This window comes from Pteronotus mesoamericanus, unplaced genomic scaffold, assembly GCF_021234165.1.
Source record: "Pteronotus mesoamericanus isolate MK-2021 breed Mesoamerican mustached bat unplaced genomic scaffold, CSHL_Meso_final contig_20, whole genome shotgun sequence".
NCBI lineage: Eukaryota > Metazoa > Chordata > Mammalia > Chiroptera > Mormoopidae > Pteronotus > Pteronotus mesoamericanus.
In genome coordinates, this window is record NW_026555085.1 from 21,786,005 (window position 1) to 21,799,571 (window position 13,567).

Genomic DNA, 13,567 nt, shown 5'->3' on the forward strand with positions numbered 1-13,567 from the left:
GCTAATAGAGGGCTTATTTTTATGATACAGCTCTTCCCCACTGGTTTATGAGATTAAATCATAGCAGAAAACACTGTGCCTCTCTTGTTCACCTTTGTCTTCTTACTTTCAGCCACATAACCCAACATAGTCAGGGTCCATTAAATATTAGTTGCTTAAATAATTGGATAAGTGAACAAATGAATGAATAGCATGATCTCTTGGGCTTTGCCGTTGGGACTGTTGCTTCCAGTCTTCCATTGTTATTTCAGAGAGAAGCTGGATACAAGAGGAGAACAACCACTTTTGTCACTTTTTAATTTGTAGGAGCACTTATTACATGGTGGGCACTGTGTGACAAGGGGTGGGGTCTGCAGCTCCTTCATCCAGCCTAGAGGTGTAGATTTCTTGAATTATGTGAATAAAGTTAATTCAGAGACCGGTAGATGACAGGCACAGGACAAGTCAGAAATGACAGGCCTAGCACTTCATGGAATTGTAAGATGTGATATTTATGATGCATTTTAAATTTTTAAAAAGAAGGACATTGGCACATCTATGTTAAGTTTAAACAGACTAAAAACTTTTCCAGTGCGTTCTTTGCATGTTAGGGCTGGGGTGTTATCACAAGTACAGCAGAAGGAAGAATACCATCCAAGAGATGACAAGCTAGAGTCTACTCTCAGAGATATTTAAACCATGTGAGCAAAACCACATTTGTAGGTTTAAAAGGGAAGATGGAGAAAAAGATGACAAAGTTCAGTAAATCAGAATGCCCTGCTGATCATCAGACCACAGAAAAAGGGGCTTTCAGGCATGTTGAAATCTAGACTTTGGTTTATGGTGTTTCTTCCTGCACTTGGAGCACTATTTCTCCAGGTGGGCTCTGGGACTGTGCACATTAGAATCCTTGTTAAAACTGCTTATTTCCACCTTACGCAAGGACTACTTAATCAGGATATGAAAACCAGGATCCTCGGAGTCTGCATTTTTATCTCCAGGAAAACTCATGTAAGTTAGAACTGGAGCTAGGAGCCATTCATGTAAGAGCCTAAACAGCTCCTGACTGTGGTCAAGATCCTAAAGAACACTTAGGCCAAAGGATGTCTTTATAGGCTGGCCTTTGTAATCTTCAGCTGAATCCATGGAATTATGGCTTAAATACAGAAAATGATTGTTGCCCAGTTAAAAATCCATGCATCATCTATTATAATAACCCAGATCACCCCACAGCAAAAACAGACATTTCACCTCCTCTCTCTTTGTGCCCTAAAGGGGGATAGGGAAAGGGAGTGCTGTGAGGATTGCTTCAGGACATGAGGAAATAGAACCAAACTTGCCACAATATTGGGTTGGCCAAAAAACTTTGTTTGGTTTTTTCCGTAAGATGTCTCTAGTAGAACTTAGTTGTCTTTAACTTCATTCGAAGCAATGTTGTTAGATTATATTGTGACAGCTGTCATATCAGCATGCATTAAAAAAAAAACTTAATCAAAATTGGTGAATTTTTATGTAGCCATTTTAATATTGAAGATGGAAGAAAATAAGCAACATTTTTGGCATATTATGCTTTATTATTTCAAGAAAGGTAAAGAGGCAGCTGAAATGCAAAAAAAGATTTGTGTAGTATATATACAGAGAAGGTGCTGTGACTGACTGAACGTGTCAGAAGTGTTTCGCGAAATTGTGAAGTTCGAAGTGGTTTGCCAGAGATTTCTCACTGGATGATGCTGCACTGTCAGGTAGACCAGTTGAAGTTGGTAGCAATCAAACTGAGACATTAATTGGGAACAGTCAACGTTATACCATATGGGAGATAGCAGAGATAGCAGGCATACTCAAAATATCCAAATCAATAAAGTTATTGGTGAAAATGAACAAGGCATCTTATTTTATGGAAAAAATCATATGAACTTTTTGGCCAACTCAATATATCATCTTTGGAGTGAGATTCAGCTGAAATCCGGGGTATGTTTTTATACTGTTTCCCAGTCTTGAATTTTCTATAATTCTCAGAGGCAGCATTTGTTATGCAAGATTTTCTCTAAACATTGTGTGGAGAAATAACTCATTGTAATTCTAAGATAGATAGATCTCCAAAACATTCATCCAGTGGCAATGCTAGAATATATATGCATGCTTCATATGATGAATAGTATGTCTGTCCAGAAGATATCTAGCCATGTAATATGAAAAATAGGTATTTATTGAATAAGATGTAAGATACAAGAAATATTGTACATAGGACAATGATGCCTCAGTCCCCTTCAAAGTACACCTTGTGGGACCACTCATTGTTCTCCCAGTCACCATCAGCTGCCCTGTTGTATTTTCGTGAATCTTACTGGTGGTTGAAATCTCTTCCCTTTTAAAGGTGATTTTAGTTTTGGGAAAAGCCAGAAGTCACCGGGTGCCAAACCTGGGTTGTAGGGGGCTTGAGTCACCAGGGTGGTTTGATGTTTTGCCAAAAAACTCTGCACAAGATGTGATGCATAAACGGGCGCATTGTTGTGATAAAGCTGCCAGTCGCCAGTTGCACATAGCTGTGGCCTTCTGAGTCATCCGAATAGTTTCCATGGAGGAACGTCCAAGCATATTGCAAAGTTGGATGCGGATTTGTTTTTCTACTCCCTCAGTGGTTTTGAATGCGACGGCCACACAGTGTGCATGCTCACTCAATGGCATCTACTGATGCCACTGACTAGTATAGTGAAATCATCATCGTTCACACATGCACATTCCAGTCTAGTCTTTTTAGCTGCCAGGTTACATCAATGATTGGCGAGTCATTCTTGTTATATTAACATGGTTGGACTTTTTCTAGACAGACCTTGTATTTTAAAGGAAATAATACAAATTTTAATTTGTAAGGCCTGCTGTGTTTCTTTTTAAGAAGTTAAATCTATTATAAATGTCATACCTTTTCATCTTTCAGGTAACAATTTATAATCTCTAAACTCTTTACTTTTTCTACAGTATTATTTTGAATAATGTAACCATGTTTTTGAGGTCTTTTTAGAATACCGTATTTTGCTGTGTATAATGAGCTCTCATGTATAATGCATACCCATATTTTTGCCCCGAACTTTCCAGGGAAAAAAATCTTTTGTTTTAATTTTTTAAGTCAATTTTAAAAGTTCAACAAAACCAATTATCATGTTCCAGGGTATTATTTTGTGTACAGATATTGTTATTGCTTTCTAGAATTACACTTTTAATGCATAAGCATAAATAAAAGAACCAAAAACATTTATATAGATAAGGAAATGGCACTACCCATGTATAATGTGCCTCCTTACTTTTCCCTCAAAAATTTGGGCAAAAAGGTGCGCATATTTCATGGCAAAATATGGTACCTTTGCACTTTGTTTTCTAGTTTAACTTCCATTTTTTAAAGGGTTACTTTTTGAAAGAACTTGTACTATAAGCAGAGGGAGTTCTGAAAACACTGATTTTATTTACAAATAGGAAGGAGGCAGTTAAGTTCCCTGTTTCCATCTTTTCCCACTCTTTCCCCCCACTCCTTTCACCATCTTGAAACAACCACATAGCTGTCCCTTGTGATCCCATTGGTGGCAGTCTAACAAAACCTTCACACAGGCAGCTGTTAAGTGTTGGCTCTGCTTCGGTCTAAGAGCTTTAGCTTTATTATGGAGGTAAAATGTGGCTGGGAGTCAGACATTAAAATGGCTGGAACCCCATTAACATTGGTTCTTAACCTGGCAGCACGTCAGATTTACCTGAGGTAGTTTAAAAAAAGAAAATACTCTCCAAATCCCGCCCCTAGCTGATTTACTGGAAATCTCAGGTGATGATGGACCCAGATCATTCTGATGTTCCGTTGAGCCTGAGAACCAATTAAGTTAAATGCCTCGCTGTTTCTCAGAGGTGGTCTTAAGACCCTCTTTATCTGAATCTCCCAAGATTGCTGGGTTAAAATGCAGGTTCCTTCTCTTGGACACTAGACCCGGTGAATCAGTTGTTAGGAGTGGGGCCAGCCCTTTCAACACGTAAGTGCTCTAGGTGATTCCTCTGTCCTCTGAAATTTGGGAAAGAATCCCCTGCCTCTGGGATACTCAGTGGTTTTACTAGACCTGGGTTAGAACAGATGTGCTTTGGAAAACGCTGGTGAGAATGTTGAGAATCAGGGTTCTGGCTAGTTTATCTGGGCCAGATGGTTTTTCCCTGCAGCTCTGGAGAACTGTATTATTCGCTTCTGACCCTGCACCCTTTCATCTATTCTAATAGTGCTTTGCCCAGAAAGTGTTTTTATGAATCTGAATGACTCACTCTATCCTGTGGTTGAGTCTTAGTCAGCAAACACTGTCCATGGTGCGGGAATGTGAGGCGAACACCCAAGTTTAGTAGGATGTTTATCCCAGTTGAGAAGAATTACAGATTCTATTTGGAAAGATAAGATATACTTAAAAAGGTAACACAAGACAGCATGGAATCAGGCCCATAGACTTCGTGCAGGGGCGGGGCCTTGACCACATAGGCTAATTTGCAGTTCAGAGAAGGGAAGGATTCTTATGCTCTAGGGAAGGTGGAGGAGACTTAGGGGAGAGTTGGAGACTTAATTTTGGGGTCAAAGCATTCATCCATTGGAAGACTTCATTTTTCTAGAGGATTTTGATATATAAACCAGTAGTTGTAATTTTGTCCATATTATATGGGAATAATTAAAATGAGCTGTAATTTTGAGTGAAGTAAGCAGCTGATGAATACAAATAGTTTTTTAGTTTTTGATATTTAGTTGTTACCTTGAGTTTTAGGTAGACATTACTCAGAATCATATATATTTTGTTTGGGGAGAAGGGTAAGTAAAAAGAATGCCAAACTGTCCATGGGTTTCCCCACTCCTTCATATTACCTGATATGAAACCTAACATTCAATATTCTGCGATTTTACCATTTATTTATTTATTTATTTATTTTTGGTTAACTTTTTTGGAATCAGGATCTTGTGCCCCAAAGACATGTTTGTATATATTTAGTGAACTCTGCTGGGGAGGAAAAGCTGAGACGTAAAGGTTATTTTGGTAATTGTGGCTGGATTAGGTGATAACCTTCTGAACTAGGGAAGATTTTTGCTAGCACATGTGCCAAAACTGTAAAATAAAACTTTGACAGAAGTTCCTTCTGTCCCGCCTTCCATTCTGCATTGTGTCTGTGCCCATCTTCCCTTCACAAACACTGGAAAAGGTTGTTGGGGCGGGAATTATGCCTCTGTCTACAAGGCTGGCTGCCTCCTGGGAGAGTATGTGGTGGTTAGAATAATATGATAAATGGGATGATGCCTTTGAAAAAATCTCCATTTAGCTATTTTTTCCCCCCTGCACACCCAGAGGAACAGCTGTAGTAGCAAATGCAGGCTTGGATCATGCATTCATATTTATTCTTGTTTGACAATCCCAGATATTTTTAAGCAGGATTGAGTCAGGCAACTAGCAGCATAGTATTCAGACTGTCTTAATCAGTCAGCCCGTTTGGCACACAAGGACCTTGTTTTACCCGAGTAGTAAATAATTCTAAATGAAGCAGTATGATGCACTGAGTATGCCCGAAGTCTCGATATTCAGTATTTTACTACAGGCTGTCAGCATCTCTTTTTGTATGCTTGTTCTGTTCACTGCTAGTTGTTTATTTCTTATAGCCTTTGAATTCTGTGTTTGGCCAGGTTTTTGTTCATGGTTTTTATACATAATGGGATCCTACATTTCATGCCAGTGTGACCCTCCCAACCTCCCTAAAGTGTTGCCTAAAAGATGCGGTGTTCTTTCTTTTTTCTTTTTTTGGTTGGGAATGTTTCATATTGTAGCAACTCATTTCCTTCTTAAATACACGGGTTTTTGCCATCTGCCTCTGCCGCGGAGTGGTGGAGCTGGTCATTCCGTAGGCCTGCTCTCAAGTTACGGGCCTTCTTACACGGTCTGTAGCTGCTGCTCCCAGGCTCCTCTGTGTCCCTTCCACGTAGCCAGGGTTCTGAATCTTCACTCTCCGGTCCTCCCCTCACATGTGTGCTGCCCTTCTCGTTGCTTTCTGGGCAAAAGTGGGAATGAGCTTCCACAGCTTTCTTCCATCCCTCTTCTAACTGCCCCCGTGCTCACTCTGCAGGTATTCCAAACAAATGAAACCCAGACACAATGACCTCATTCTCCTCAAGCTAGAAACCACCTTTCTCTCCTCCTAATTGACAGGCAAACTCTACCCCGGGTTCTCCGGCTTTTAGATTTAATGAAGCAAAATAATTTTTTAAAAATGGGATTGTGGCACAGGTTTGCTAACTCTTTATTTTGATAAGAAAGATTATCATTGCCACTTAATAAAAAACAAAGAGATTTCAACCACCCAGTGAGGATATACTTTCTCATTAAACAACAGTTCTTTTAAATAAATAAATTGGGCTTCATGATCAGAAAATGGTATCACTTTTCCATTTTCCTTGTCTTGCCAACCATGAATACTGGGTCTCAGACTAGACTTTGGCAGCTACCATTCTACCCTTTATCCACTTGCTTCTCAGTGTTTCCGGTTTGTCTTCTGCTCACACTGCTCTGTTTGTGTTCTCTCGAAGGTGACAGTAGATTCCTAATAGTGAAGTTCACATCTTCCTTACCTGTTGGTTGACACATTGACCAGCCCTCTTGGTGATACTCTTTGCTCCTTTGTCATCTTGTCTCTGCTCCCTCAGTTCTCTTTCCCTTTGCCTGTTAGGTGCCCCATCCCTATTAACAGGAGACTCACTTGCCTCCTCTCCCCACAGACTGCTCCACCGCATGGTATCTCAGAACCTCGTGCTTGTGTTTGTACCGGCTCTGTCTCCATGTGCATTTTCTCTGGCATTTCTTCTAGCATACCTGGAGCTGATTGAATCTGACTGTCCAGATCCTCAACAGCTACTTCACAAGTCTTCCTCTGCTGTGAGGCGGAGGGACTGGCCTTTCAAAGCTTTGCTCCTCCGCATGTCGGCAGAGTGACCTCTGGAGAATATAGTTAATGTTTCTGAGCCTGATTCTGCATTCGTCAATGGGACCACTACTGTCTGTCTCAGTATCTGTGTAAAGGATTAGTGATGATGTGTGCAAATGCCAGTCATAATATCTGTACATGCCAGACCCTCAAAATGCCAGCTCTTCTTACTTGGAGCCACATAGTTGAGTGATATAGCAGGGCTTGGAGAGGAGTGTTTCCTCTTTTCAGAGCCATTCCTGTCCCTTTTCCTGATCTTGAGTCTGTCCCCTGCTATCCTCTCAGTGTCTTTCCACTGAGGCTTTCCACTTGTGTTTGAGGTAAGTGGCAACAACTGTCAGGTGCCTAATCTCAAAAGAGGCTTCTTAGCTCTGGCTGGTGTGGCTCAGTGGATTGAGAGCTGGCTTGTGAACCAAAGGGTTGCCGGTTCGATTCCCAGTCTAGGGCACATGCCTGGGTTGTGGGCCACGTCCCCAGTAGAGGGTACATGAGAGGCAACCACACATTGATGTTTCCCTCTCTTTCTTCTTATCTTCTCCATTTCTCTAAAAATACATAAAATCTTTAAGCAAAAGAAAAAAAGAGACTTCTCAGAGTAACAGGTAGTCAGGAAGCAATTTCAACCTTCCTCTAAAGTAGAAGTATTATGCTAAAAAGTATAAAGTGCCTATGTTGTTGAAAGGTGTGTGTGTATACACACATGCACCCGTATATGCACTCTTGGTGCCACAGTGGCCAGCTGGAACGTAAGTGTCACCTCAGCACTGCGCATGGTGAGGCATGGGGGCCATTTTCTTACCAGGAGTTGCTGTAACATTTGGTGAATTCAGTGTGTGAGCAAGAATATTCATCCACTGAGTTAATGCCTCTCTAATACGGGGGGACAATGTTAGGAGGAGGAGAAGATCAAGTTCTCTATAATCTTATATTTTGCTCTTGTGTCATCCACAGCATTTTCACACTGTTAAATAAAGAAGAAGGTTCTTAATATAAATGTTGATCATTTCCATGAGAAGGAAAACCCAAATGAACTTACTTGTAGGTCACATCTTAAACATTTTCTCTTTATGGATCAGAAATACAAATGTAATTAAACTTTAAGTGGGAACTTGTTCATCTCGAACATGTCTTAAAGTGGCTTTTTGAATGCCAGTGCAGACGTTAGGCACACTTATATCCATGTGCACACTTATGAATTGTTGGGTTTCTTCCAGTTATTCATCTGTGCCCCTGGATCTCTTTGCAGGGCAGTTCGTGGGGTGTTGTTTTTTTTTCTTTTTTTGTGTTGGACCATTTGTTTAAGCTATATTATTTTTTGTTTGTCTTTGATTTGGTTTAACATCAGTGATGTGGTATCGAGGTACTGTCCTCAAATTCTTGACTGTTCACGCAATTACACATTTCTTTATCTAAGACTGGGCACTAGTAACAAGAGACTTGTTTAAAGATCCGGTTCTTTCTACATTGACGGAGTTTTTTTTTTCCCCCTTTAAATTTTTTTGAGGGCAAGGGACACCACACCTCTACAAAATTAAGAGAAATGTGTTGATTAGCACAGAGGTGTTTTTTTTTTTTTTCACACTTACCATGCCATGAATTCATAGAGAATGGGTTCCAGCAGCTCAGCCTCCTTTCTGTTGGTTCTCACACCGTGTGCTTCTCTGAGTGGAGCAGGCTGACACCTCAGTTGAACCCAGGTACCTTTCTCTTTGACTTCCTTCTTTTTCTGATCATTTTCCTTCACACGTTTCAGGAAGCTGTCTTGGCTCTCAGGGTGCTTAACATGCTCAAAACATACATTAATTCTCTTGGTAAGAATCCGGCCCTTAACTTGGTTGTTTACGACGATGCCCACGGCATGCTGGGCCACACTGTAGACTCTTCCAGTTTTGCCATGGTAACATTTGTGGGGCGTTCCTTTTTGAACAGTGCCCTTTCCCTTGATGTCTACAATATCACTCCTTTCTTAAAGATTCTCATGTATGTGGCCAAAAGAACAAACCCATGCTTTCTGAAAGGCTAGAGAACATAAAGCAGGTGCCTCTCCTTTTTCCCTTCGTGTTAGTCATTTTGGCGAATCATTGGAAGATGGTACTTCTGGCTGAAAAACCATTGACAGAGTTCTTGAGGATATTTTTTCTCTCTGGCCTGAGTATATGTTGGAGGTGAAACAAGGGCAGGAAAACACTTGGCCCAGACTCCACGTGTTGGTATAATAAGTGACCCACACTCAACAAAACCGATCTGTACCAATTGAGGAGTTTTGCCTTCCTCTCCTCTCTTTTAGTTCTTTTCATTTGTATACTTTACCGAGTTATTATGTACATCATTTCATTCTGTCAGGCGCCCTGATTAGTGGATGAGGCAGAGAACCCAAATGCCTCTTTTATGAGGAAAGAGAGGCTCAGAGCAGTTGAAGTTTATGTAAATTAGGTGAGGATACTGGCTCTGGAATCTATTTTCTAATTGCAGGTCGAGAGTAGTGTGTAAGTATTGCTGAATTTCTGCTAAGGACCTGTAGTCCATTAAATACCAGGAGACATTGGCGGACAATATAGATCTGATCCCTGAGCTAGTGGAGGATATACATCTAGGGGGAAGCAAGATATTGAGTAAATTTTATATACTTTAGAGCAAAGTGCTTCAAAGAAGAAGTATTGGGCACTATGGAAAGCCTAATATGTTTGCAGGGATTCAGGGAATAGTTAATTGAAATTTTAAGACACCATATTGCCTTTGTGTTGGTAGTGTAATTAAATTCTCTTCTTTTGTAGGAGCTACATTAAGCAAGAAATAATTATCCACATTTTAATATTATATACTTAAATAATATACCTAATTTCAATACTAAGTCATACTCAAAAGTTGATAAACATTAGTCACACCACAGAATAAAATTTTAAAGTTACTTCTGTTACTTTGATATTTATAAGGTATATTGTGTTATCTTTTTTTATTGTATTTTTTCCATTACCATTTGTCCCCCTTACATGCCTCTCCTCCTACCCCTCGCAGTCACCACTCTGTCCATCTTTATGAGTCCTTTCCCTTCTCACTCTATCCCTCCACCCCTTTCCCCACCCCTATAGCTGTCATCCTGCTCTCTATGTGTCTGTCTCTATTTTGCATGTCCGTTTAGTTTGTTCATGAGATTCCACATATGGGTGAAATCATATGGTACTTGTCTTTCTCTGACTGGCTTATTTCACTGAGCATAACATTCTCCAGGTCCATCCATGCTGTCTCAAAGGGTAAAGTTTTCTTATTTTTTTACAGCTGAGTAGAATTCCATTGTGTAAATGCCCCATAGTTGTTTTATTCACTTATCTATTGATGGGCACTTGGGCTGCTTCCATATCTTGGTAATTGTAAATAATGCTGTAATGAACATAGGGATGCTAATGTCCTTATTTTGTTATCTTGAAAAAATTATTAGTTTGGCTTTGCTTAATTAGAAGACTTAGTAAAGGAGAAGATTATATCTGTTTAAGAGGTCAGATGACATGAAGCATTTCCGCCTTGTCTCCCTTCTACTGAGCTGCTGAAGACTGAAGAGACAGCATTATCCTGGGCTTCACAAGCGGCGCGTGTCAGTGGCATGTAGCAGTAGGGCACTTAGGTTGAGTTTTGTAGTTTCTCTGGACTTCACTCATGCTTTATAGAGACAACATGACTTTATGTTGAAGAGTGCAGGTTCTGGGGTGAGAAGACATACCTTAAAATTCTTACACTTAGTAGCTGTGTCAACTCAGCTAGGCTCTTATTTGTTACCTCTGGTCCTCATTCAGAAAATGGAAATGATAACGGTAACTTTCTTAGAGTTGTGAAGATTTAAATGAGTTAATTTGAGCAAAGTGCTTAGAGTTGTGCCTGAGACTTAGTACATGTTCAGTAAGGATCAGCTGTTGGCTGTTTTTCAAGCACAAGCTTTCAGGCAAAGGCTCCCCTGACTGCAGTGAGGTTGGAACCAGGGGAAAAATACTGGTCTGTGTTTGGACTGCATCCAGGACTCTGACCTTGCTAGCACCTTGCACTAATTAAGCTAACACAGTCACTTTGCTGTGGGATTAATAGTGCTGATGCGATAAGTATAGATGATTGCTCTTGCTTTGTTTTTAATAATAAAATTTCAACATACTAAACTGTCCATACTATATGTCCTGAGGTTTAAATGTTACTCTTTGCAGCTATACAAAAAGACAGATTAGTAGGGTGGAGGTAATGTTCTGCTTTCTTTAAGCATTTCTAGTTACTTTTAACTGTTTCCAATGCTATCAAAAGGAGTCCGAGAGTCATAGAGAATAGCCACAAAAGTATATAAGACTTAGACAATGATATACTTTACAAAGTTGTTTCCCTGGTATATGATTGTCTAACTACTATGCCGTACAGTTGAAACTAATACAGAATAATGTTGAATGTAAACTGTAATTGAAAATTAAAAAAGTGTAAGACTTGTTTTCTTAGCATTTCATGGTACTCTCAGTGAAGAGAACTTAGTATTATAACCTATTAACATCAAATGAGTCTTGAACGCAGGAGAAGAGGTAATTTATATAGAACAAGAATAAATGCCAGTGAGTAATTAACTCATTCAGAAAGAACATTGTACTTTGCATGGAGCTATGATCACAAACAAAATAGGCGGCCTTTGCACACACCTCCACGAAAGTGCCCTGGAAGTTTCTGAATTCACACGTATTTGGAAGAACCTGAGAGGTCACTTGTTCCAATCCATCTTTATCACCATCGTAAGAGGGGCCTTTAAATGGCAATAGCTTTTCAGGAGAAGGCATGGTCTACCTTGAGGATTCTAGGCATTGTGGAAAGAGAGCTCAGATTCCTGATAAAAAAATCTAGACTAAGCCTGTGTGTTACTTGTGTGGGGGTGCGGGCAGGTGAAGGTGAAACCTCAACTTGATGTGTTAAAAATGAATTCTGAGAAAAGAATATGAATGCCAGGAAGGGCAGAGAATGTTCTTTTAAATAACTTTTTCAGTTGCAGTATCTATGGTGAAAGCTACATTCTTGGACTAATGGAGTCAGGATTGTTGTCTTTCTGGTGAAGTTGAAAAAGATTTTCAAACGGGTAGAGTTTAGAGCTGAACTACTTCCTGTATGCCAGCTGTAGTAATGGTCATATTGGTAAACTACAGATCTGGTACTTTTATTTTTAAAGTATAACTTCATCTCACTAATTTAAAGCAATTTTGATTCAGGAATAATGATAGCTTAGAGTGAATCTGAATTAAAGGCTATCTTAAACTTATAGGGAAAACATTACTTAATTTTACAGTTATTCTCAGACATTTTGTAAATATCTAATTTCATGCTTTTATTCTTATATGTACATGGACAAAGCCAGTTTGAATTAATGAAAAATATGATTAATTATTTTTGTTTTATCTTACGTAGAAGCTTTGAGGCAGGAGAATAAGAAGCTAGGAACATTCCTTGACAAGAGGGATGGGGAAACTGAGACAGCTGAACAAACTGGCCAAGCGATTTACAACCAGCTACAGAAGGTCACCAGGGCAGAAGGCCCCAGGGGCCCAGCAGTTGGTAAAACTGGTGCCAGACGTCGGCCCCCGGTGGCCTTTCCTCCTCTGGCATATCACTGACTATGCGGTTTAGACCCCCTGACCTTTCATATTGCTGGTCACGCAGTTTAGACCCCTTTTCTCCCTAGGGATACCATCTAGGCCTAGGTTGTATTTCAGCTCCAGGCCCAGAAAAGTGGCAAAACCAGGCAGGTGACACCAAGACTTAACTGCAATGACTAATGATCTTCTGCCTTGACACTGACCAATCAGTAGAGACCAGGAGCCTGAAAGGAGACATCTGGAAAAACTGATGAATATTCTAATGAGATCCTCCCTTAAGACCTCCCCTGAACTCCCAGCCTTTAAAATCCTTCAAGCCCCCGCCCCGCCCCCGCCCCAAGGTCTCCCAGCGCCCACTCTTCCTTCTGGGAGCGTACCAGTGCTTTTCCCTTCCCCCTCTTCTTTCCTTGCAGGTGTGCATCTTTTAAACTCTGAGGAAACCCAGGACACTTGCAACTTGGGGAGCCCTGAGCAGTGGGAGCTTGTCCTGGGCTAACCTCCTGAACCTCCCTCTAAGGTCCTCTTTTCTCTGACTTTTCAGTGAGCTGATGGCAACCATGCCTTGGGTCACTTCTTTCCTCTAACTTTTCTACAGTCAAAGCAGCCCTGCCTAGTCTCTTGTCTAGCAAATTAATTGTAAACAGCTCATTCTGGCTTTTGGTAATAGGCTGTGTTTCCAGCCTTCTCTCCAGATAGTCCCACATTAGTATCCTAAAGTTCAGGGAAACTCTGTCCTCAGTTTGCATCCAATGTCAATTCATGCCTGTATTTCTCTGCTCTTACTTATTTGGCTCAAAGCATAAGTGTCCTTTGACTAATTTATTCTCTTCTCTGAACTTCTGAAGCACTTAAGGTATGATATGCTGGAGTTATTTATAAATATCTATTGGCCCTGGCTGGTGTGGCTCAGTGGATTGAGTGCCGGCCTGGGAACCAAAGGGTTGCTGGTTCAATCCCCAGTCAGGCCACTTGCCTGGGTTGCAGGCCAGATCCCTAGTAAAAATATCTATTGA

The 13,567-nt window shown here is 40.5% G+C and overlaps 1 protein-coding gene across 1 annotated transcript in view; it reads left to right on the plus strand.

The window, feature by feature from the left end:
• The window catches only part of LRRC1 (leucine rich repeat containing 1), a 133,486-nt gene that overhangs the window by 64,060 nt on the left and 55,859 nt on the right, over positions 1-13,567 (plus strand). The gene's annotated exons all lie outside the window — the stretch shown is intronic.